At 51.6% G+C, this 20,436-nt stretch overlaps 28 non-coding genes across 28 annotated transcripts; 14 read left to right on the top strand and 14 right to left on the bottom strand.

Moving 5' to 3' along the window:
- Nucleotides 1-397: 397 nt before the first annotated feature.
- Nucleotides 398-469, bottom strand: Trnad-guc (transfer RNA aspartic acid (anticodon GUC)). Its single transcript has one exon. It is a non-coding gene; the product is annotated as a tRNA-Asp (tRNA).
- Nucleotides 470-1,201: 732 nt separating this feature from the next.
- Trnar-acg (transfer RNA arginine (anticodon ACG)) lies at nt 1,202-1,274 on the top strand. The gene has a single exon. It is a non-coding gene; the product is annotated as a tRNA-Arg (tRNA).
- A 590-nt stretch (nt 1,275-1,864) lies between these two features.
- On the bottom strand, nt 1,865-1,936 carry Trnad-guc (transfer RNA aspartic acid (anticodon GUC)). Its single transcript has one exon. It is a non-coding gene; the product is annotated as a tRNA-Asp (tRNA).
- Nucleotides 1,937-2,668: 732 nt separating this feature from the next.
- Trnar-acg (transfer RNA arginine (anticodon ACG)) lies at nt 2,669-2,741 on the top strand. Its single transcript has one exon. It is a non-coding gene; the product is annotated as a tRNA-Arg (tRNA).
- Nucleotides 2,742-3,331: 590 nt separating this feature from the next.
- On the bottom strand, nt 3,332-3,403 carry Trnad-guc (transfer RNA aspartic acid (anticodon GUC)). The gene has a single exon. It is a non-coding gene; the product is annotated as a tRNA-Asp (tRNA).
- A 732-nt stretch (nt 3,404-4,135) lies between these two features.
- Trnar-acg (transfer RNA arginine (anticodon ACG)) lies at nt 4,136-4,208 on the top strand. The gene has a single exon. It is a non-coding gene; the product is annotated as a tRNA-Arg (tRNA).
- Nucleotides 4,209-4,798: 590 nt separating this feature from the next.
- Nucleotides 4,799-4,870, bottom strand: Trnad-guc (transfer RNA aspartic acid (anticodon GUC)). Its single transcript has one exon. It is a non-coding gene; the product is annotated as a tRNA-Asp (tRNA).
- A 732-nt stretch (nt 4,871-5,602) lies between these two features.
- Nucleotides 5,603-5,675, top strand: Trnar-acg (transfer RNA arginine (anticodon ACG)). Its single transcript has one exon. It is a non-coding gene; the product is annotated as a tRNA-Arg (tRNA).
- Nucleotides 5,676-6,265: 590 nt separating this feature from the next.
- Nucleotides 6,266-6,337, bottom strand: Trnad-guc (transfer RNA aspartic acid (anticodon GUC)). The gene has a single exon. It is a non-coding gene; the product is annotated as a tRNA-Asp (tRNA).
- Nucleotides 6,338-7,069: 732 nt separating this feature from the next.
- Nucleotides 7,070-7,142, top strand: Trnar-acg (transfer RNA arginine (anticodon ACG)). The gene has a single exon. It is a non-coding gene; the product is annotated as a tRNA-Arg (tRNA).
- A 590-nt stretch (nt 7,143-7,732) lies between these two features.
- Trnad-guc (transfer RNA aspartic acid (anticodon GUC)) lies at nt 7,733-7,804 on the bottom strand. The gene has a single exon. It is a non-coding gene; the product is annotated as a tRNA-Asp (tRNA).
- A 732-nt stretch (nt 7,805-8,536) lies between these two features.
- On the top strand, nt 8,537-8,609 carry Trnar-acg (transfer RNA arginine (anticodon ACG)). The gene has a single exon. It is a non-coding gene; the product is annotated as a tRNA-Arg (tRNA).
- A 590-nt stretch (nt 8,610-9,199) lies between these two features.
- On the bottom strand, nt 9,200-9,271 carry Trnad-guc (transfer RNA aspartic acid (anticodon GUC)). The gene has a single exon. It is a non-coding gene; the product is annotated as a tRNA-Asp (tRNA).
- Nucleotides 9,272-10,003: 732 nt separating this feature from the next.
- Trnar-acg (transfer RNA arginine (anticodon ACG)) lies at nt 10,004-10,076 on the top strand. Its single transcript has one exon. It is a non-coding gene; the product is annotated as a tRNA-Arg (tRNA).
- Nucleotides 10,077-10,666: 590 nt separating this feature from the next.
- On the bottom strand, nt 10,667-10,738 carry Trnad-guc (transfer RNA aspartic acid (anticodon GUC)). Its single transcript has one exon. It is a non-coding gene; the product is annotated as a tRNA-Asp (tRNA).
- A 732-nt stretch (nt 10,739-11,470) lies between these two features.
- Nucleotides 11,471-11,543, top strand: Trnar-acg (transfer RNA arginine (anticodon ACG)). Its single transcript has one exon. It is a non-coding gene; the product is annotated as a tRNA-Arg (tRNA).
- Nucleotides 11,544-12,133: 590 nt separating this feature from the next.
- Trnad-guc (transfer RNA aspartic acid (anticodon GUC)) lies at nt 12,134-12,205 on the bottom strand. Its single transcript has one exon. It is a non-coding gene; the product is annotated as a tRNA-Asp (tRNA).
- A 732-nt stretch (nt 12,206-12,937) lies between these two features.
- Nucleotides 12,938-13,010, top strand: Trnar-acg (transfer RNA arginine (anticodon ACG)). Its single transcript has one exon. It is a non-coding gene; the product is annotated as a tRNA-Arg (tRNA).
- A 590-nt stretch (nt 13,011-13,600) lies between these two features.
- Trnad-guc (transfer RNA aspartic acid (anticodon GUC)) lies at nt 13,601-13,672 on the bottom strand. The gene has a single exon. It is a non-coding gene; the product is annotated as a tRNA-Asp (tRNA).
- Nucleotides 13,673-14,404: 732 nt separating this feature from the next.
- Trnar-acg (transfer RNA arginine (anticodon ACG)) lies at nt 14,405-14,477 on the top strand. The gene has a single exon. It is a non-coding gene; the product is annotated as a tRNA-Arg (tRNA).
- Nucleotides 14,478-15,067: 590 nt separating this feature from the next.
- Trnad-guc (transfer RNA aspartic acid (anticodon GUC)) lies at nt 15,068-15,139 on the bottom strand. Its single transcript has one exon. It is a non-coding gene; the product is annotated as a tRNA-Asp (tRNA).
- Nucleotides 15,140-15,871: 732 nt separating this feature from the next.
- Trnar-acg (transfer RNA arginine (anticodon ACG)) lies at nt 15,872-15,944 on the top strand. Its single transcript has one exon. It is a non-coding gene; the product is annotated as a tRNA-Arg (tRNA).
- Nucleotides 15,945-16,534: 590 nt separating this feature from the next.
- Nucleotides 16,535-16,606, bottom strand: Trnad-guc (transfer RNA aspartic acid (anticodon GUC)). Its single transcript has one exon. It is a non-coding gene; the product is annotated as a tRNA-Asp (tRNA).
- A 732-nt stretch (nt 16,607-17,338) lies between these two features.
- On the top strand, nt 17,339-17,411 carry Trnar-acg (transfer RNA arginine (anticodon ACG)). Its single transcript has one exon. It is a non-coding gene; the product is annotated as a tRNA-Arg (tRNA).
- Nucleotides 17,412-18,001: 590 nt separating this feature from the next.
- Trnad-guc (transfer RNA aspartic acid (anticodon GUC)) lies at nt 18,002-18,073 on the bottom strand. The gene has a single exon. It is a non-coding gene; the product is annotated as a tRNA-Asp (tRNA).
- A 732-nt stretch (nt 18,074-18,805) lies between these two features.
- Nucleotides 18,806-18,878, top strand: Trnar-acg (transfer RNA arginine (anticodon ACG)). The gene has a single exon. It is a non-coding gene; the product is annotated as a tRNA-Arg (tRNA).
- Nucleotides 18,879-19,468: 590 nt separating this feature from the next.
- Trnad-guc (transfer RNA aspartic acid (anticodon GUC)) lies at nt 19,469-19,540 on the bottom strand. Its single transcript has one exon. It is a non-coding gene; the product is annotated as a tRNA-Asp (tRNA).
- A 732-nt stretch (nt 19,541-20,272) lies between these two features.
- On the top strand, nt 20,273-20,345 carry Trnar-acg (transfer RNA arginine (anticodon ACG)). Its single transcript has one exon. It is a non-coding gene; the product is annotated as a tRNA-Arg (tRNA).
- The last annotated feature ends 91 nt before the right edge of the window (nt 20,346-20,436 follow it).

Here is a 20,436-nt window from a genome sequence, read left to right as displayed (position 1 = left end):
ATACGCAACTAAGGACAGGCGTGTGAAAGCGACGCAGGCAACACTTTCCAAGTGTCCCTCTTCACTTAGCGAAGAGACAGAGCATCAACGCACAGCAGAGTGGCGCAGTGGAAGCGTGCTGGGCCCATAACCCAGAGGTCCGTTGATCGAAACCACGCTCTGCTAAAATTATTTTATTTGCAGACTGTGCCGAGCTCGATTATTACGCCCAGAGCGACTGCTGGGGTGTTTTGATTCAGATTCAACAGCAAACCTCGTAATTCTCCTCGTGTGAAGAATGCGAGAACCACTTCCTAAATTGTAGCTTTTGTTTATGTTTTTGCACCACCTATACTCCTTGATCTTCCGACCCACGCACGAGCAACACTCTAGCAGGTTTGTGAGATAAAAATCGCATCTCCCCGGCGGGGAATCGAACCCCGGGCTCCCGCGTGACAGGCGGGGATACTAACCACTATACTACCGAGGATGAGCTGTAGGCAGTTGCCAGTGTGATAGACACATGGTGCTAATAGCCGCCAACGTCCTTCACTAAGTTCGGCGGGTGATAGTGCTGCAACTAAAAATCGGATATGCCGCCTGGCGGGGAATCGGACCGCGGTCTCCCGCGTGACAGGCGGGGATACTAACCACTATACTACCGAGGAAGACGCAGCTAGTGTCTCGAATACACAATTATGTAACTCAAATAGCTGATACATCTGAAAACTAGCCTCCTGTTGCTGTCACAGAATGCTGCTACGAAATAAAATTATGCTCACCGTGAGGCTCGAATTCACAATCCCGGCATTGCTCACGGCTACTGCTTATAGGTACCGTGGGCTAACCAACTGCGCCACTGGGACTACAACCCAGTGCTCTCAGTTTGCGCTATTCACTTTGCTGTAAACCAGTGGTGCACACAGAAACATATGATCGCCACCTGATGCCATACGAATGCTTCGTGCTATTCTTGTTTCATATGCTACGCTTACATGCACATCAACGGGCTCTGGTCGTCGAGAAAACGCAGCAAATAGCGCGCCTTGCCTTCCGCTACCTGTCGAACAGTGAACGCAGATGTGTGGCAAGCTCTAAGCTCTGCAGGCGCACTGTGGCCACGCAGCTGAACGAGAGCTACCTTCCTTGGGAGCTTGCTGAGCCATGGAGAACACGTGTCTTAGCGAAGTGCCCTTGTCTAGTAATCGAAACTGCTGCCAGTGGCTCTGTGGCGCAACGGATAACGCGTCTGACTACGGATCAGAAGATTCCAGGTTCGAATCCTGGCAGAGTCGGTATTTTGTTAGTTGCGACGCGTAGCTGGGCAGTGGATTTCGTATGTCGCCGCATCGTGGAGTGCTTTGTTACTCCTGTGCATCTCGCAGCTGCATGTCGACGCGATCGTGGTAAATATCGCTGCCTGCAAGCGTCAGCGTAGCGTCAGTCGAGCAAAGTCGAGACAAGTCAAGCTGAGAGCTGTACGAGATGATACGCAACTAAGGACAGGCGTGTGAAAGCGACGCAGGCAACACTTTCCAAGTGTCCCTCTTCACTTAGCGAAGAGACAGAGCATCAACGCACAGCAGAGTGGCGCAGTGGAAGCGTGCTGGGCCCATAACCCAGAGGTCCGTTGATCGAAACCACGCTCTGCTAAAATTATTTTATTTGCAGACTGTGCCGAGCTCGATTATTACGCCCAGAGCGACTGCTGGGGTGTTTTGATTCAGATTCAACAGCAAACCTCGTAATTCTCCTCGTGTGAAGAATGCGAGAACCACTTCCTAAATTGTAGCTTTTGTTTATGTTTTTGCACCACCTATACTCCTTGATCTTCCGACCCACGCACGAGCAACACTCTAGCAGGTTTGTGAGATAAAAATCGCATCTCCCCGGCGGGGAATCGAACCCCGGGCTCCCGCGTGACAGGCGGGGATACTAACCACTATACTACCGAGGATGAGCTGTAGGCAGTTGCCAGTGTGATAGACACATGGTGCTAATAGCCGCCAACGTCCTTCACTAAGTTCGGCGGGTGATAGTGCTGCAACTAAAAATCGGATATGCCGCCTGGCGGGGAATCGGACCGCGGTCTCCCGCGTGACAGGCGGGGATACTAACCACTATACTACCGAGGAAGACGCAGCTAGTGTCTCGAATACACAATTATGTAACTCAAATAGCTGATACATCTGAAAACTAGCCTCCTGTTGCTGTCACAGAATGCTGCTACGAAATAAAATTATGCTCACCGTGAGGCTCGAATTCACAATCCCGGCATTGCTCACGGCTACTGCTTATAGGTACCGTGGGCTAACCAACTGCGCCACTGGGACTACAACCCAGTGCTCTCAGTTTGCGCTATTCACTTTGCTGTAAACCAGTGGTGCACACAGAAACATATGATCGCCACCTGATGCCATACGAATGCTTCGTGCTATTCTTGTTTCATATGCTACGCTTACATGCACATCAACGGGCTCTGGTCGTCGAGAAAACGCAGCAAATAGCGCGCCTTGCCTTCCGCTACCTGTCGAACAGTGAACGCAGATGTGTGGCAAGCTCTAAGCTCTGCAGGCGCACTGTGGCCACGCAGCTGAACGAGAGCTACCTTCCTTGGGAGCTTGCTGAGCCATGGAGAACACGTGTCTTAGCGAAGTGCCCTTGTCTAGTAATCGAAAGTGCTGCCAGTGGCTCTGTGGCGCAACGGATAACGCGTCTGACTACGGATCAGAAGATTCCAGGTTCGAATCCTGGCAGAGTCGGTATTTTGTTAGTTGCGACGCGTAGCTGGGCAGTGGATTTCGTATGTCGCCGCATCGTGGAGTGCTTTGTTACTCCTGTGCATCTCGCAGCTGCATGTCGACGCGATCGTGGTAAATATCGCTGCCTGCAAGCGTCAGCGTAGCGTCAGTCGAGCAAAGTCGAGACAAGTCAAGCTGAGAGCTGTACGAGATGATACGCAACTAAGGACAGGCGTGTGAAAGCGACGCAGGCAACACTTTCCAAGTGTCCCTCTTCACTTAGCGAAGAGACAGAGCATCAACGCACAGCAGAGTGGCGCAGTGGAAGCGTGCTGGGCCCATAACCCAGAGGTCCGTTGATCGAAACCACGCTCTGCTAAAATTATTTTATTTGCAGACTGTGCCGAGCTCGATTATTACGCCCAGAGCGACTGCTGGGGTGTTTTGATTCAGATTCAACAGCAAACCTCGTAATTCTCCTCGTGTGAAGAATGCGAGAACCACTTCCTAAATTGTAGCTTTTGTTTATGTTTTTGCACCACCTATACTCCTTGATCTTCCGACCCACGCACGAGCAACACTCTAGCAGGTTTGTGAGATAAAAATCGCATCTCCCCGGCGGGGAATCGAACCCCGGGCTCCCGCGTGACAGGCGGGGATACTAACCACTATACTACCGAGGATGAGCTGTAGGCAGTTGCCAGTGTGATAGACACATGGTGCTAATAGCCGCCAACGTCCTTCACTAAGTTCGGCGGGTGATAGTGCTGCAACTAAAAATCGGATATGCCGCCTGGCGGGGAATCGGACCGCGGTCTCCCGCGTGACAGGCGGGGATACTAACCACTATACTACCGAGGAAGACGCAGCTAGTGTCTCGAATACACAATTATGTAACTCAAATAGCTGATACATCTGAAAACTAGCCTCCTGTTGCTGTCACAGAATGCTGCTACGAAATAAAATTATGCTCACCGTGAGGCTCGAATTCACAATCCCGGCATTGCTCACGGCTACTGCTTATAGGTACCGTGGGCTAACCAACTGCGCCACTGGGACTACAACCCAGTGCTCTCAGTTTGCGCTATTCACTTTGCTGTAAACCAGTGGTGCACACAGAAACATATGATCGCCACCTGATGCCATACGAATGCTTCGTGCTATTCTTGTTTCATATGCTACGCTTACATGCACATCAACGGGCTCTGGTCGTCGAGAAAACGCAGCAAATAGCGCGCCTTGCCTTCCGCTACCTGTCGAACAGTGAACGCAGATGTGTGGCAAGCTCTAAGCTCTGCAGGCTCACTGTGGCCACGCAGCTGAACGAGAGCTACCTTCCTTGGGAGCTTGCTGAGCCATGGAGAACACGTGTCTTAGCGAAGTGCCCTTGTCTAGTAATCGAAAGTGCTGCCAGTGGCTCTGTGGCGCAACGGATAACGCGTCTGACTACGGATCAGAAGATTCCAGGTTCGAATCCTGGCAGAGTCGGTATTTTGTTAGTTGCGACGCGTAGCTGGGCAGTGGATTTCGTATGTCGCCGCATCGTGGAGTGCTTTGTTACTCCTGTGCATCTCGCAGCTGCATGTCGACGCGATCGTGGTAAATATCGCTGCCTGCAAGCGTCAGCGTAGCGTCAGTCGAGCAAAGTCGAGACAAGTCAAGCTGAGAGCTGTACGAGATGATACGCAACTAAGGACAGGCGTGTGAAAGCGACGCAGGCAACACTTTCCAAGTGTCCCTCTTCACTTAGCGAAGAGACAGAGCATCAACGCACAGCAGAGTGGCGCAGTGGAAGCGTGCTGGGCCCATAACCCAGAGGTCCGTTGATCGAAACCACGCTCTGCTAAAATTATTTTATTTGCAGACTGTGCCGAGCTCGATTATTACGCCCAGAGCGACTGCTGGGGTGTTTTGATTCAGATTCAACAGCAAACCTCGTAATTCTCCTCGTGTGAAGAATGCGAGAACCACTTCCTAAATTGTAGCTTTTGTTTATGTTTTTGCACCACCTATACTCCTTGATCTTCCGACCCACGCACGAGCAACACTCTAGCAGGTTTGTGAGATAAAAATCGCATCTCCCCGGCGGGGAATCGAACCCCGGTCTCCCGCGTGACAGGCGGGGATACTAACCACTATACTACCGAGGATGAGCTGTAGGCAGTTGCCAGTGTGATAGACACATGGTGCTAATAGCCGCCAACGTCCTTCACTAAGTTCGGCGGGTGATAGTGCTGCAACTAAAAATCGGATATGCCGCCTGGCGGGGAATCGGACCGCGGTCTCCCGCGTGACAGGCGGGGATACTAACCACTATACTACCGAGGAAGACGCAGCTAGTGTCTCGAATACACAATTATGTAACTCAAATAGCTGATACATCTGAAAACTAGCCTCCTGTTGCTGTCACAGAATGCTGCTACGAAATAAAATTATGCTCACCGTGAGGCTCGAATTCACAATCCCGGCATTGCTCACGGCTACTGCTTATAGGTACCGTGGGCTAACCAACTGCGCCACTGGGACTACAACCCAGTGCTCTCAGTTTGCGCTATTCACTTTGCTGTAAACCAGTGGTGCACACAGAAACATATGATCGCCACCTGATGCCATACGAATGCTTCGTGCTATTCTTGTTTCATATGCTACGCTTACATGCACATCAACGGGCTCTGGTCGTCGAGAAAACGCAGCAAATAGCGCGCCTTGCCTTCCGCTACCTGTCGAACAGTGAACGCAGATGTGTGGCAAGCTCTAAGCTCTGCAGGCGCACTGTGGCCACGCAGCTGAACGAGAGCTACCTTCCTTGGGAGCTTGCTGAGCCATGGAGAACACGTGTCTTAGCGAAGTGCCCTTGTCTAGTAATCGAAACTGCTGCCAGTGGCTCTGTGGCGCAACGGATAACGCGTCTGACTACGGATCAGAAGATTCCAGGTTCGAATCCTGGCAGAGTCGGTAGTTTGTTAGTTGCGACGCGTAGCTGGGCAGTGGATTTCGTATGTCGCCGCATCGTGGAGTGCTTTGTTACTCCTGTGCATCTCGCAGCTGCATGTCGACGCGATCGTGGTAAATATCGCTGCCTGCAAGCGTCAGCGTAGCGTCAGTCGAGCAAAGTCGAGACAAGTCAAGCTGAGAGCTGTACGAGATGATACGCAACTAAGGACAGGCGTGTGAAAGCGACGCAGGCAACACTTTCCAAGTGTCCCTCTTCACTTAGCGAAGAGACAGAGCATCAACGCACAGCAGAGTGGCGCAGTGGAAGCGTGCTGGGCCCATAACCCAGAGGTCCGTTGATCGAAACCACGCTCTGCTAAAATTATTTTATTTGCAGACTGTGCCGAGCTCGATTATTACGCCCAGAGCGACTGCTGGGGTGTTTTGATTCAGATTCAACAGCAAACCTCGTAATTCTCCTCGTGTGAAGAATGCGAGAACCACTTCCTAAATTGTAGCTTTTGTTTATGTTTTTGCACCACCTATACTCCTTGATCTTCCGACCCACGCACGAGCAACACTCTAGCAGGTTTGTGAGATAAAAATCGCATCTCCCCGGCGGGGAATCGAACCCCGGTCTCCCGCGTGACAGGCGGGGATACTAACCACTATACTACCGAGGATGAGCTGTAGGCAGTTGCCAGTGTGATAGACACATGGTGCTAATAGCCGCCAACGTCCTTCACTAAGTTCGGCGGGTGATAGTGCTGCAACTAAAAATCGGATATGCCGCCTGGCGGGGAATCGGACCGCGGTCTCCCGCGTGACAGGCGGGGATACTAACCACTATACTACCGAGGAAGACGCAGCTAGTGTCTCGAATACACAATTATGTAACTCAAATAGCTGATACATCTGAAAACTAGCCTCCTGTTGCTGTCACAGAATGCTGCTACGAAATAAAATTATGCTCACCGTGAGGCTCGAATTCACAATCCCGGCATTGCTCACGGCTACTGCTTATAGGTACCGTGGGCTAACCAACTGCGCCACTGGGACTACAACCCAGTGCTCTCAGTTTGCGCTATTCACTTTGCTGTAAACCAGTGGTGCACACAGAAACATATGATCGCCACCTGATGCCATACGAATGCTTCGTGCTATTCTTGTTTCATATGCTACGCTTACATGCACATCAACGGGCTCTGGTCGTCGAGAAAACGCAGCAAATAGCGCGCCTTGCCTTCCGCTACCTGTCGAACAGTGAACGCAGATGTGTGGCAAGCTCTAAGCTCTGCAGGCGCACTGTGGCCACGCAGCTGAACGAGAGCTACCTTCCTTGGGAGCTTGCTGAGCCATGGAGAACACGTGTCTTAGCGAAGTGCCCTTGTCTAGTAATCGAAACTGCTGCCAGTGGCTCTGTGGCGCAACGGATAACGCGTCTGACTACGGATCAGAAGATTCCAGGTTCGAATCCTGGCAGAGTCGGTAGTTTGTTAGTTGCGACGCGTAGCTGGGCAGTGGATTTCGTATGTCGCCGCATCGTGGAGTGCTTTGTTACTCCTGTGCATCTCGCAGCTGCATGTCGACGCGATCGTGGTAAATATCGCTGCCTGCAAGCGTCAGCGTAGCGTCAGTCGAGCAAAGTCGAGACAAGTCAAGCTGAGAGCTGTACGAGATGATACGCAACTAAGGACAGGCGTGTGAAAGCGACGCAGGCAACACTTTCCAAGTGTCCCTCTTCACTTAGCGAAGAGACAGAGCATCAACGCACAGCAGAGTGGCGCAATGGAAGCGTGCTGGGCCCATAACCCAGAGGTCCGTTGATCGAAACCACGCTCTGCTAAAATTATTTTATTTGCAGACTGTGCCGAGCTCGATTATTACGCCCAGAGCGACTGCTGGGGTGTTTTGATTCAGATTCAACAGCAAACCTCGTAATTCTCCTCGTGTGAAGAATGCGAGAACCACTTCCTAAATTGTAGCTTTTGTTTATGTTTTTGCACCACCTATACTCCTTGATCTTCCGACCCACGCACGAGCAACACTCTAGCAGGTTTGTGAGATAAAAATCGCATCTCCCCGGCGGGGAATCGAACCCCGGTCTCCCGCGTGACAGGCGGGGATACTAACCACTATACTACCGAGGATGAGCTGTAGGCAGTTGCCAGTGTGATAGACACATGGTGCTAATAGCCGCCAACGTCCTTCACTAAGTTCGGCGGGTGATAGTGCTGCAACTAAAAATCGGATATGCCGCCTGGCGGGGAATCGGACCGCGGTCTCCCGCGTGACAGGCGGGGATACTAACCACTATACTACCGAGGAAGACGCAGCTAGTGTCTCGAATACACAATTATGTAACTCAAATAGCTGATACATCTGAAAACTAGCCTCCTGTTGCTGTCACAGAATGCTGCTACGAAATAAAATTATGCTCACCGTGAGGCTCGAATTCACAATCCCGGCATTGCTCACGGCTACTGCTTATAGGTACCGTGGGCTAACCAACTGCGCCACTGGGACTACAACCCAGTGCTCTCAGTTTGCGCTATTCACTTTGCTGTAAACCAGTGGTGCACACAGAAACATATGATCGCCACCTGATGCCATACGAATGCTTCGTGCTATTCTTGTTTCATATGCTACGCTTACATGCACATCAACGGGCTCTGGTCGTCGAGAAAACGCAGCAAATAGCGCGCCTTGCCTTCCGCTACCTGTCGAACAGTGAACGCAGATGTGTGGCAAGCTCTAAGCTCTGCAGGCGCACTGTGGCCACGCAGCTGAACGAGAGCTACCTTCCTTGGGAGCTTGCTGAGCCATGGAGAACACGTGTCTTAGCGAAGTGCCCTTGTCTAGTAATCGAAAGTGCTGCCAGTGGCTCTGTGGCGCAACGGATAACGCGTCTGACTACGGATCAGAAGATTCCAGGTTCGAATCCTGGCAGAGTCGGTATTTTGTTAGTTGCGACGCGTAGCTGGGCAGTGGATTTCGTATGTCGCCGCATCGTGGAGTGCTTTGTTACTCCTGTGCATCTCGCAGCTGCATGTCGACGCGATCGTGGTAAATATCGCTGCCTGCAAGCGTCAGCGTAGCGTCAGTCGAGCAAAGTCGAGACAAGTCAAGCTGAGAGCTGTACGAGATGATACGCAACTAAGGACAGGCGTGTGAAAGCGACGCAGGCAACACTTTCCAAGTGTCCCTCTTCACTTAGCGAAGAGACAGAGCATCAACGCACAGCAGAGTGGCGCAGTGGAAGCGTGCTGGGCCCATAACCCAGAGGTCCGTTGATCGAAACCACGCTCTGCTAAAATTATTTTATTTGCAGACTGTGCCGAGCTCGATTATTACGCCCAGAGCGACTGCTGGGGTGTTTTGATTCAGATTCAACAGCAAACCTCGTAATTCTCCTCGTGTGAAGAATGCGAGAACCACTTCCTAAATTGTAGCTTTTGTTTATGTTTTTGCACCACCTATACTCCTTGATCTTCCGACCCACGCACGAGCAACACTCTAGCAGGTTTGTGAGATAAAAATCGCATCTCCCCGGCGGGGAATCGAACCCCGGGCTCCCGCGTGACAGGCGGGGATACTAACCACTATACTACCGAGGATGAGCTGTAGGCAGTTGCCAGTGTGATAGACACATGGTGCTAATAGCCGCCAACGTCCTTCACTAAGTTCGGCGGGTGATAGTGCTGCAACTAAAAATCGGATATGCCGCCTGGCGGGGAATCGGACCGCGGTCTCCCGCGTGACAGGCGGGGATACTAACCACTATACTACCGAGGAAGACGCAGCTAGTGTCTCGAATACACAATTATGTAACTCAAATAGCTGATACATCTGAAAACTAGCCTCCTGTTGCTGTCACAGAATGCTGCTACGAAATAAAATTATGCTCACCGTGAGGCTCGAATTCACAATCCCGGCATTGCTCACGGCTACTGCTTATAGGTACCGTGGGCTAACCAACTGCGCCACTGGGACTACAACCCAGTGCTCTCAGTTTGCGCTATTCACTTTGCTGTAAACCAGTGGTGCACACAGAAACATATGATCGCCACCTGATGCCATACGAATGCTTCGTGCTATTCTTGTTTCATATGCTACGCTTACATGCACATCAACGGGCTCTGGTCGTCGAGAAAACGCAGCAAATAGCGCGCCTTGCCTTCCGCTACCTGTCGAACAGTGAACGCAGATGTGTGGCAAGCTCTAAGCTCTGCAGGCGCACTGTGGCCACGCAGCTGAACGAGAGCTACCTTCCTTGGGAGCTTGCTGAGCCATGGAGAACACGTGTCTTAGCGAAGTGCCCTTGTCTAGTAATCGAAACTGCTGCCAGTGGCTCTGTGGCGCAACGGATAACGCGTCTGACTACGGATCAGAAGATTCCAGGTTCGAATCCTGGCAGAGTCGGTAGTTTGTTAGTTGCGACGCGTAGCTGGGCAGTGGATTTCGTATGTCGCCGCATCGTGGAGTGCTTTGTTACTCCTGTGCATCTCGCAGCTGCATGTCGACGCGATCGTGGTAAATATCGCTGCCTGCAAGCGTCAGCGTAGCGTCAGTCGAGCAAAGTCGAGACAAGTCAAGCTGAGAGCTGTACGAGATGATACGCAACTAAGGACAGGCGTGTGAAAGCGACGCAGGCAACACTTTCCAAGTGTCCCTCTTCACTTAGCGAAGAGACAGAGCATCAACGCACAGCAGAGTGGCGCAGTGGAAGCGTGCTGGGCCCGTAACCCAGAGGTCCGTTGATCGAAACCACGCTCTGCTAAAATTATTTTATTTGCAGACTGTGCCGAGCTCGATTATTACGCCCAGAGCGACTGCTGGGGTGTTTTGATTCAGATTCAACAGCAAACCTCGTAATTCTCCTCGTGTGAAGAATGCGAGAACCACTTCCTAAATTGTAGCTTTTGTTTATGTTTGTGCACCACCTATACTCCTTGATCTTCCGACCCACGCACGAGCAACACTCTAGCAGGTTTGTGAGATAAAAAACGCATCTCCCCGGCGGGGAATCGAACCCCGGTCTCCCGCGTGACAGGCGGGGATACTAACCACTATACTACCGAGGATGAGCTGTAGGCAGTTGCCAGTGTGATAGACACATGGTGCTAATAGCCGCCAACGTCCTTCACTAAGTTCGGCGGGTGATAGTGCTGCAACTAAAAATCGGATATGCCGCCTGGCGGGGAATCGGACCGCGGTCTCCCGCTTGACAGGCGGGGATACTAACCACTATACTACCGAGGAAGACGCAGCTAGTGTCTCGAATACACAATTATGTAACTCAAATAGCTGATACATCTGAAAACTAGCCTCCTGTTGCTGTCACAGAATGCTGCTACGAAATAAAGTTATGCTCACCGTGAGGCTCGAATTCACAATCCCGGCATTGCTCACGGCTACTGCTTATAGGTACCGTGGGCTAACCAACTGCGCCACTGGGACTACAACCCAGTGCTCTCAGTTTGCGCTATTCACTTTGCTGTAAACCAGTGGTGCACACAGAAACATATGATCGCCACCTGATGCCATACGAATGCTTCGTGCTATTCTTGTTTCATATGCTACGCTTACATGCACATCAACGGGCTCTGGTCGTCGAGAAAACGCAGCAAATAGCGCGCCTTGCCTTCCGCTACCTGTCGAACAGTGAACGCAGATGTGTGGCAAGCTCTAAGCTCTGCAGGCGCACTGTGGCCACGCAGCTGAACGAGAGCTACCTTCCTTGGGAGCTTGCTGAGCCATGGAGAACACGTGTCTTAGCGAAGTGCCCTTGTCTAGTAATCGAAACTGCTGCCAGTGGCTCTGTGGCGCAACGGATAACGCGTCTGACTACGGATCAGAAGATTCCAGGTTCGAATCCTGGCAGAGTCGGTAGTTTGTTAGTTGCGACGCGTAGCTGGGCAGTGGATTTCGTATGTCGCCGCATCGTGGAGTGCTTTGTTACTCCTGTGCATCTCGCAGCTGCATGTCGACGCGATCGTGGTAAATATCGCTGCCTGCAAGCGTCAGCGTAGCGTCAGTCGAGCAAAGTCGAGACAAGTCAAGCTGAGAGCTGTACGAGATGATACGCAACTAAGGACAGGCGTGTGAAAGCGACGCAGGCAACACTTTCCAAGTGTCCCTCTTCACTTAGCGAAGAGACAGAGCATCAACGCACAGCAGAGTGGCGCAGTGGAAGCGTGCTGGGCCCATAACCCAGAGGTCCGTTGATCGAAACCACGCTCTGCTAAAATTATTTTATTTGCAGACTGTGCCGAGCTCGATTATTACGCCCAGAGCGACTGCTGGGGTGTTTTGATTCAGATTCAACAGCAAACCTCGTAATTCTCCTCGTGTGAAGAATGCGAGAACCACTTCCTAAATTGTAGCTTTTGTTTATGTTTTTGCACCACCTATACTCCTTGATCTTCCGACCCACGCACGAGCAACACTCTAGCAGGTTTGTGAGATAAAAATCGCATCTCCCCGGCGGGGAATCGAACCCCGGGCTCCCGCGTGACAGGCGGGGATACTAACCACTATACTACCGAGGATGAGCTGTAGGCAGTTGCCAGTGTGATAGACACATGGTGCTAATAGCCGCCAACGTCCTTCACTAAGTTCGGCGGGTGATAGTGCTGCAACTAAAAATCGGATATGCCGCCTGGCGGGGAATCGGACCGCGGTCTCCCGCTTGACAGGCGGGGATACTAACCACTATACTACCGAGGAAGACGCAGCTAGTGTCTAGAATACACAATTATGTAACTCAAATAGCTGATACATCTGAAAACTAGCCTCCTGTTGCTGTCACAGAATGCTGCTACGAAATAAAATTATGCTCGCCGTGAGGCTCGAATTCACAATCCCGGCATTGCTCACGGCTACTGCTTATAGGTACCGTGGGCTAACCAACTGCGCCACTGGGACTACAACCCAGTGCTCTCAGTTTGCGCTATTCACTTTGCTGTAAACCAGTGGTGCACACAGAAACATATGATCGCCACCTGATGCCATACGAATGCTTCGTGCTATTCTTGTTTCATATGCTACGCTTACATGCACATCAACGGGCTCTGGTCGTCGAGAAAACGCAGCAAATAGCGCGCCTTGCCTTCCGCTACCTGTCGAACAGTGAACGCAGATGTGTGGCAAGCTCTAAGCTCTGCAGGCGCACTGTGGCCACGCAGCTGAACGAGAGCTACCTTCCTTGGGAGCTTGCTGAGCCATGGAGAACACGTGTCTTAGCGAAGTGCCCTTGTCTAGAAATCGAAACTGCTGCCAGTGGCTCTGTGGCGCAACGGATAACGCGTCTGACTACGGATCAGAAGATTCCAGGTTCGAATCCTGGCAGAGTCGGTAGTTTGTTAGTTGCGACGCGTAGCTGGGCAGTGGATTTCGTATGTCACCGCATCGTGGAGTGCTTTGTTACTCCTGTGCATCTCGCAGCTGCATGTCGACGCGATCGTGGTAAATATCGCTGCCTGCAAGCGTCAGCGTAGCGTCAGTCGAGCAAAGTCGAGACAAGTCAAGCTGAGAGCTGTACGAGATGATACGCAACTAAGGACAGGCGTGTGAAAGCGACGCAGGCAACACTTTCCAAGTGTCCCTCTTCACTTAGCGAAGAGACAGAGCATCAACGCACAGCAGAGTGGCGCAGTGGAAGCGTGCTGGGCCCATAACCCAGAGGTCCGTTGATCGAAACCACGCTCTGCTAAAATTATTTTATTTGCAGACTGTGCCGAGCTCGATTATTACGCCCAGAGCGACTGCTGGGGTGTTTTGATTCAGATTCAACAGCAAACCTCGTAATTCTCCTCGTGTGAAGAATGCGAGAACCACTTCCTAAATTGTAGCTTTTGTTTATGTTTTTGCACCACCTATACTCCTTGATCTTCCGACCCACGCACGAGCAACACTCTAGCAGGTTTGTGAGATAAAAATCGCATCTCCCCGACGGGGAATCGAACCCCGGTCTCCCGCGTGACAGGCGGGGATACTAACCACTATACTACCGAGGATGAGCTGTAGGCAGTTGCCAGTGTGATAGACACATGGTGCTAATAGCCGCCAACGTCCTTCACTAAGTTCGGCGGGTGATAGTGCTGCAACTAAAAATCGGATATGCCGCCTGGCGGGGAATCGGACCGCGGTCTCCCGCGTGACAGGCGGGGATACTAACCACTATACTACCGAGGAAGACGCAGCTAGTGTCTCGAATACACAATTATGTAACTCAAATAGCTGATACATCTGAAAACTAGCCTCCTGTTGCTGTCACAGAATGCTGCTACGAAATAAAATTATGCTCACCGTGAGGCTCGAATTCACAATCCCGGCATTGCTCACGGCTACTGCTTATAGGTACCGTGGGCTAACCAACTGCGCCACTGGGACTACAACCCAGTGCTCTCAGTTTGCGCTATTCACTTTGCTGTAAACCAGTGGTGCACACAGAAACATATGATCGCCACCTGATGCCATACGAATGCTTCGTGCTATTCTTGTTTCATATGCTACGCTTACATGCACATCAACGGGCTCTGGTCGTCGAGAAAACGCAGCAAATAGCGCGCCTTGCCTTCCGCTACCTGTCGAACAGTGAACGCAGATGTGTGGCAAGCTCTAAGCTCTGCAGGCGCACTGTGGCCACGCAGCTGAACGAGAGCTACCTTCCTTGGGAGCTTGCTGAGCCATGGAGAACACGTGTCTTAGCGAAGTGCCCTTGTCTAGTAATCGAAACTGCTGCCAGTGGCTCTGTGGCGCAACGGATAACGCGTCTGACTACGGATCAGAAGATTCCAGGTTCGAATCCTGGCAGAGTCGGTAGTTTGTTAGTTGCGACGCGTAGCTGGGCAGTGGATTTCGTATGTCGCCGCATCGTGGAGTGCTTTGTTACTCCTGTGCATCTCGCAGCTGCATGTCGACGCGATCGTGGTAAATATCGCTGCCTGCAAGCGTCAGCGTAGCGTCAGTCGAGCAAAGTCGAGACAAGTCAAGCTGAGAGCTGTACGAGATGATACGCAACTAAGGACAGGCGTGTGAAAGCGACGCAGGCAACACTTTCCAAGTGTCCCTCTTCACTTAGCGAAGAGACAGAGCATCAACGCACAGCAGAGTGGCGCAGTGGAAGCGTGCTGGGCCCATAACCCAGAGGTCCGTTGATCGAAACCACGCTCTGCTAAAATTATTTTATTTGCAGACTGTGCCGAGCTCGATTATTACGCCCAGAGCGACTGCTGGGGTGTTTTGATTCAGATTCAACAGCAAACCTCGTAATTCTCCTCGTGTGAAGAATGCGAGAACCACTTCCTAAATTGTAGCTTTTGTTTATGTTTTTGCACCACCTATACTCCTTGATCTTCCGACCCACGCACGAGCAACACTCTAGCAGGTTTGTGAGATAAAAATCGCATCTCCCCGGCGGGGAATCGAACCCCGGTCTCCCGCGTGACAGGCGGGGATACTAACCTCTATACTACCGAGGATGAGCTGTAGGCAGTTGCCAGTGTGATAGACACATGGTGCTAATAGCCGCCAACGTCCTTCACTAAGTTCGGCGGGTGATAGTGCTGCAACTAAAAATCGGATATGCCGCCTGGCGGGGAATCGGACCGCGGTCTCCCGCGTGACAGGCGGGGATACTAACCACTATACTACCGAGGAAGACGCAGCTAGTGTCTCGAATACACAATTATGTAACTCAAATAGCTGATACATCTGAAAACTAGCCTCCTGTTGCTGTCACAGAATGCTGCTACGAAATAAAATTATGCTCACCGTGAGGCTCGAATTCACAATCCCGGCATTGCTCACGGCTACTGCTTATAGGTACCGTGGGCTAACCAACTGCGCCACTGGGACTACAACCCAGTGCTCTCAGTTTGCGCTATTCACTTTGCTGTAAACCAGTGGTGCACACAGAAACATATGATCGCCACCTGATGCCATACGAATGCTTCGTGCTATTCTTGTTTCATATGCTACGCTTACATGCACATCAACGGGCTCTGGTCGTCGAGAAAACGCAGCAAATAGCGCGCCTTGCCTTCCGCTACCTGTCGAACAGTGAACGCAGATGTGTGGCAAGCTCTAAGCTCTGCAGGCGCACTGTGGCCACGCAGCTGAACGAGAGCTACCTTCCTTGGGAGCTTGCTGAGCCATGGAGAACACGTGTCTTAGCGAAGTGCCCTTGTCTAGTAATCGAAAGTGCTGCCAGTGGCTCTGTGGCGCAACGGATAACGCGTCTGACTACGGATCAGAAGATTCCAGGTTCGAATCCTGGCAGAGTCGGTATTTTGTTAGTTGCGACGCGTAGCTGGGCAGTGGATTTCGTATGTCGCCGCATCGTGGAGTGCTTTGTTACTCCTGTGCATCTCGCAGCTGCATGTCGACGCGATCGTGGTAAATATCGCTGCCTGCAAGCGTCAGCGTAGCGTCAGTCGAGCAAAGTCGAGACAAGTCAAGCTGAGAGCTGTACGAGATGATACGCAACTAAGGACAGGCGTGTGAAAGCGACGCAGGCAACACTTTCCAAGTGTCCCTCTTCACTTAGCGAAGAGACAGAGCATCAACGCACAGCAGAGTGGCGCAGTGGAAGCGTGCTGGGCCCATAACCCAGAGGTCCGTTGATCGAAACCACGCTCTGCTAAAATTATTTTATTTGCAGACTGTGCCGAGCTCGATTATTACGCCCAGAGCGACTGCTGGGGTGTTTTGATTCAGATTCAACAGCAAACCTCGTAATTCTCCTCGTGTGAAGAATGCGAGAACCACTTCCTAAATTGTAGCTTTTGTTTATGTTTTTGCACCACCTATACTCCTTGATCTTCCGACCCACGCACGAGCAACACTCTAGCAGGTTTGTGAGATAAAAATCGCATCTCCCCGGCGGGGAATCGAACCCCGGTCTCCCGCGTGACAGGCGGGGATACTAACCTCTATACTACCGAGGATGAGCTGTAGGCAGTTGCCAGTGTGATAGACACATGGTGCTAATAGCCGCCAACGTCCTTCACTAAGTTCGGCGGGTGATAGTGCTGCAACTAAAAATCGGATATGCCGCCTGGCGGGGAATCGGACCGCGGTCTCCCGCGTGACAGGCGGGGATACTAACCACTATACTACCGAGGAAGACGCAGCTAGTGTCTCGAATACACAATTATGTAACTCAAATAGCTGATACATCTGAAAACTAGCCTCCTGTTGCTGTCACAGAATGCTGCTACGAAATAAAATTATGCTCACCGTGAGGCTCGAATTCACAATCCCGGCATTGCTCACGGCTACTGCTTATAGGTACCGTGGGCTAACCAACTGCGCCACTGGGACTACAACCCAGTGCTCTCAGTTTGCGCTATTCACTTTGCTGTAAACCAGTGGTGCACACAGAAACATATGATCGCCACCTGATGCCATACGAATGCTTCGTGCTATTCTTGTTTCATATGCTACGCTTACATGCACATCAACGGGCTCTGGTCGTCGAGAAAACGCAGCAAATAGCGCGCCTTGCCTTCCGCTACCTGTCGAACAGTGAACGCAGATGTGTGGCAAGCTCTAAGCTCTGCAGGCGCACTGTGGCCACGCAGCTGAACGAGAGCTACCTTCCTTGGGAGCTTGCTGAGCCATGGAGAACACGTGTCTTAGCGAAGTGCCCTTGTCTAGTAATCGAAACTGCTGCCAGTGGCTCTGTGGCGCAACGGATAACGCGTCTGACTACGGATCAGAAGATTCCAGGTTCGAATCCTGGCAGAGTCGCTATTTTGTTAGTTGCGACGCGTAGCTGGGCAGTGGATTTCGTATGTCGCCGCATCGTGGAGTGCTTTGTTACTCCTGTGCATCTCGCAGCTGCATGTCGACGCGATCGTGGTAAATATCGCTGCCTGCAAGCGTCAGCGTAGCGTCAGTCGAGCAAAGTCGAGACAAGTCAAGCTGAGAGCTGTACGAGATGATACGCAACTAAGGACAGGCGTGTGAAAGCGACGCAGGCAACACTTTCCAAGTGTCCCTCTTCACTTAGCGAAGAGACAGAGCATCAACGTACAGCAGAGTGGCGCAGTGGAAGCGTGCTGGGCCCATAACCCAGAGGTCCGTTGATCGAAACCACGCTCTGCTAAAATTATTTTATTTGCAGACTGTGCCGAGCTCGATTATTACGCCCAGAGCGACTGCTGGGGTGTTTTGATTCAGATTCAACAGCAAACCTCGTAATTCTCCTCGTGTGAAGAATGCGAGAACCACTTCCTAAATTGTAGCTTTTGTTTATGTTTTTGCACCACCTATACTCCTTGATCTTCCGACCCACGCACGAGCAACACTCTAGCAGGTTTGTGAGATAAAAATCGCATCTCCCCGGCGGGGAATCGAACCCCGGTCTCCCGCGTGACAGGCGGGGATACTAACCTCTATACTACCGAGGATGAGCTGTAGGCAGTTGCCAGTGTGATAGACACATGGTGCTAATAGCCGCCAACGTCCTTCACTAAGTTCGGCGGGTGATAGTGCTGCAACTAAAAATCGGATATGCCGCCTGGCGGGGAATCGGACCGCGGTCTCCCGCGTGACAGGCGGGGATACTAACCACTATACTACCGAGGAAGACGCAGCTAGTGTCTCGAATACACAATTATGTAACTCAAATAGCTGATACATCTGAAAACTAGCCTCCTGTTGCTGTCACAGAATGCTGCTACGAAATAAAATTATGCTCACCGTGAGGCTCGAATTCACAATCCCGGCATTGCTCACGGCTACTGCTTATAGGTACCGTGGGCTAACCAACTGCGCCACTGGGACTACAACCCAGTGCTCTCAGTTTGCGCTATTCACTTTGCTGTAAACCAGTGGTGCACACAGAAACATATGATCGCCACCTGATGCCATACGAATGCTTCGTGCTATTCTTGTTTCATATGCTACGCTTACATGCACATCAACGGGCTCTGGTCGTCGAGAAAACGCAGCAAATAGCGCGCCTTGCCTTCCGCTACCTGTCGAACAGTGAACGCAGATGTGTGGCAAGCTCTAAGCTCTGCAGGCGCACTGTGGCCACGCAGCTGAACGAGAGCTACCTTCCTTGGGAGCTTGCTGAGCCATGGAGAACACGTGTCTTAGCGAAGTGCCCTTGTCTAGTAATCGAAAGTGCTGCCAGTGGCTCTGTGGCGCAACGGATAACGCGTCTGACTACGGATCAGAAGATTCCAGGTTCGAATCCTGGCAGAGTCGGTATTTTGTTAGTTGCGACGCGTAGCTGGGCAGTGGATTTCGTATGTCGCCGCATCGTGGAGTGCTTTGTTACTCCTGTGCATCTCGCAGCTGCATGTCGACGCGATCGTGGTAAATATCGCTGCCTGCAAGCGTCAGCGTAGCGTCAGTCGAGCAAAGTCGAGACAAGTCAAGCTGAGAGCTGTACGAGATGATACGCAACTAAGGACAGGCGTGTGAAAGCGACGCAGGCAACACTTTCCAAGTGTCCCTCTTCACTTAGCGAAGAGACAGAGCATCAACGCACAGCAGAGTGGCGCAGTGGAAGCGTGCTGGGCCCATAACCCAGAGGTCCGTTGATCGAAACCACGCTCTGCTAAAATTATTTTATTTGCAGACTGTGCCGAGCTCGATTATTACGCCCAGAGCGACTGCTGGGGTGTTTTGATTCAGATTCAACAGCAAACCTCGTAATTCTCCTCGTGTGAAGAATGCGAGAACCACTTCCTAAATTGTAGCTTTTGTTTATGTTTTTGCACCACCTATACTCCTTGATCTTCCGACCCACGCACGAGCAACACTCTAGCAGGTTTGTGAGATAAAAATCGCATCTCCCCGGCGGGGAATCGAACCCCGGTCTCCCGCGTGACAGGCGGGGATACTAACCACTATACTACCGAGGATGAGCTGTAGGCAGTTGCCAGTGTGATAGACACATGGTGCTAATAGCCGCCAACGTCCTTCACTAAGTTCGGCGGGTGATAGTGCTGCAACTAAAAATCGGATATGCCGCCTGGCGGGGAATCGGACCGCGGTCTCCCGCGTGACAGGCGGGGATACTAACCACTATACTACCGAGGAAGACGCAGCTAGTGTCTCGAATACACAATTATGTAACTCAAATAGCTGATACATCTGAAAACTAGCCTCCTGTTGCTGTCACAGAATGCTGCTACGAAATAAAATTATGCTCACCGTGAGGCTCGAATTCACAATCCCGGCATTGCTCACGGCTACTGCTTATAGGTACCGTGGGCTAACCAACTGCGCCACTGGGACTACAACCCAGTGCTCTCAGTTTGCGCTATTCACTTTGCTGTAAACCAGTGGTGCACACAGAAACATATGATCGCCACCTGATGCCATACGAATGCTTCGTGCTATTCTTGTTTCATATGCTACGCTTACATGCACATCAACGGGCTCTGGTCGTCGAGAAAACGCAGCAAATAGCGCGCCTTGCCTTCCGCTACCTGTCGAACAGTGAACGCAGATGTGTGGCAAGCTCTAAGCTCTGCAGGCGCACTGTGGCCACGCAGCTGAACGAGAGCTACCTTCCTTGGGAGCTTGCTGAGCCATGGAGAACACGTGTCTTAGCGAAGTGCCCTTGTCTAGTAATCGAAAGTGCTGCCAGTGGCTCTGTGGCGCAACGGATAACGCGTCTGACTACGGATCAGAAGATTCCAGGTTCGAATCCTGGCAGAGTCGGTATTTTGTTAGTTGCGACGCGTAGCTGGGCAGTGGATTTCGTATGTCGCCGCATCGTGGAGTGCTTTGTTACTCCTGTGCATCTCGCAGC

Source organism: Schistocerca gregaria, chromosome 8 (assembly GCF_023897955.1).
Source record: "Schistocerca gregaria isolate iqSchGreg1 chromosome 8, iqSchGreg1.2, whole genome shotgun sequence".
In the NCBI taxonomy this organism is placed as follows: Eukaryota; Metazoa; Arthropoda; class Insecta; order Orthoptera; family Acrididae; genus Schistocerca; species Schistocerca gregaria.
This window is presented reverse-complemented; position numbering and strand designations above follow the sequence as displayed.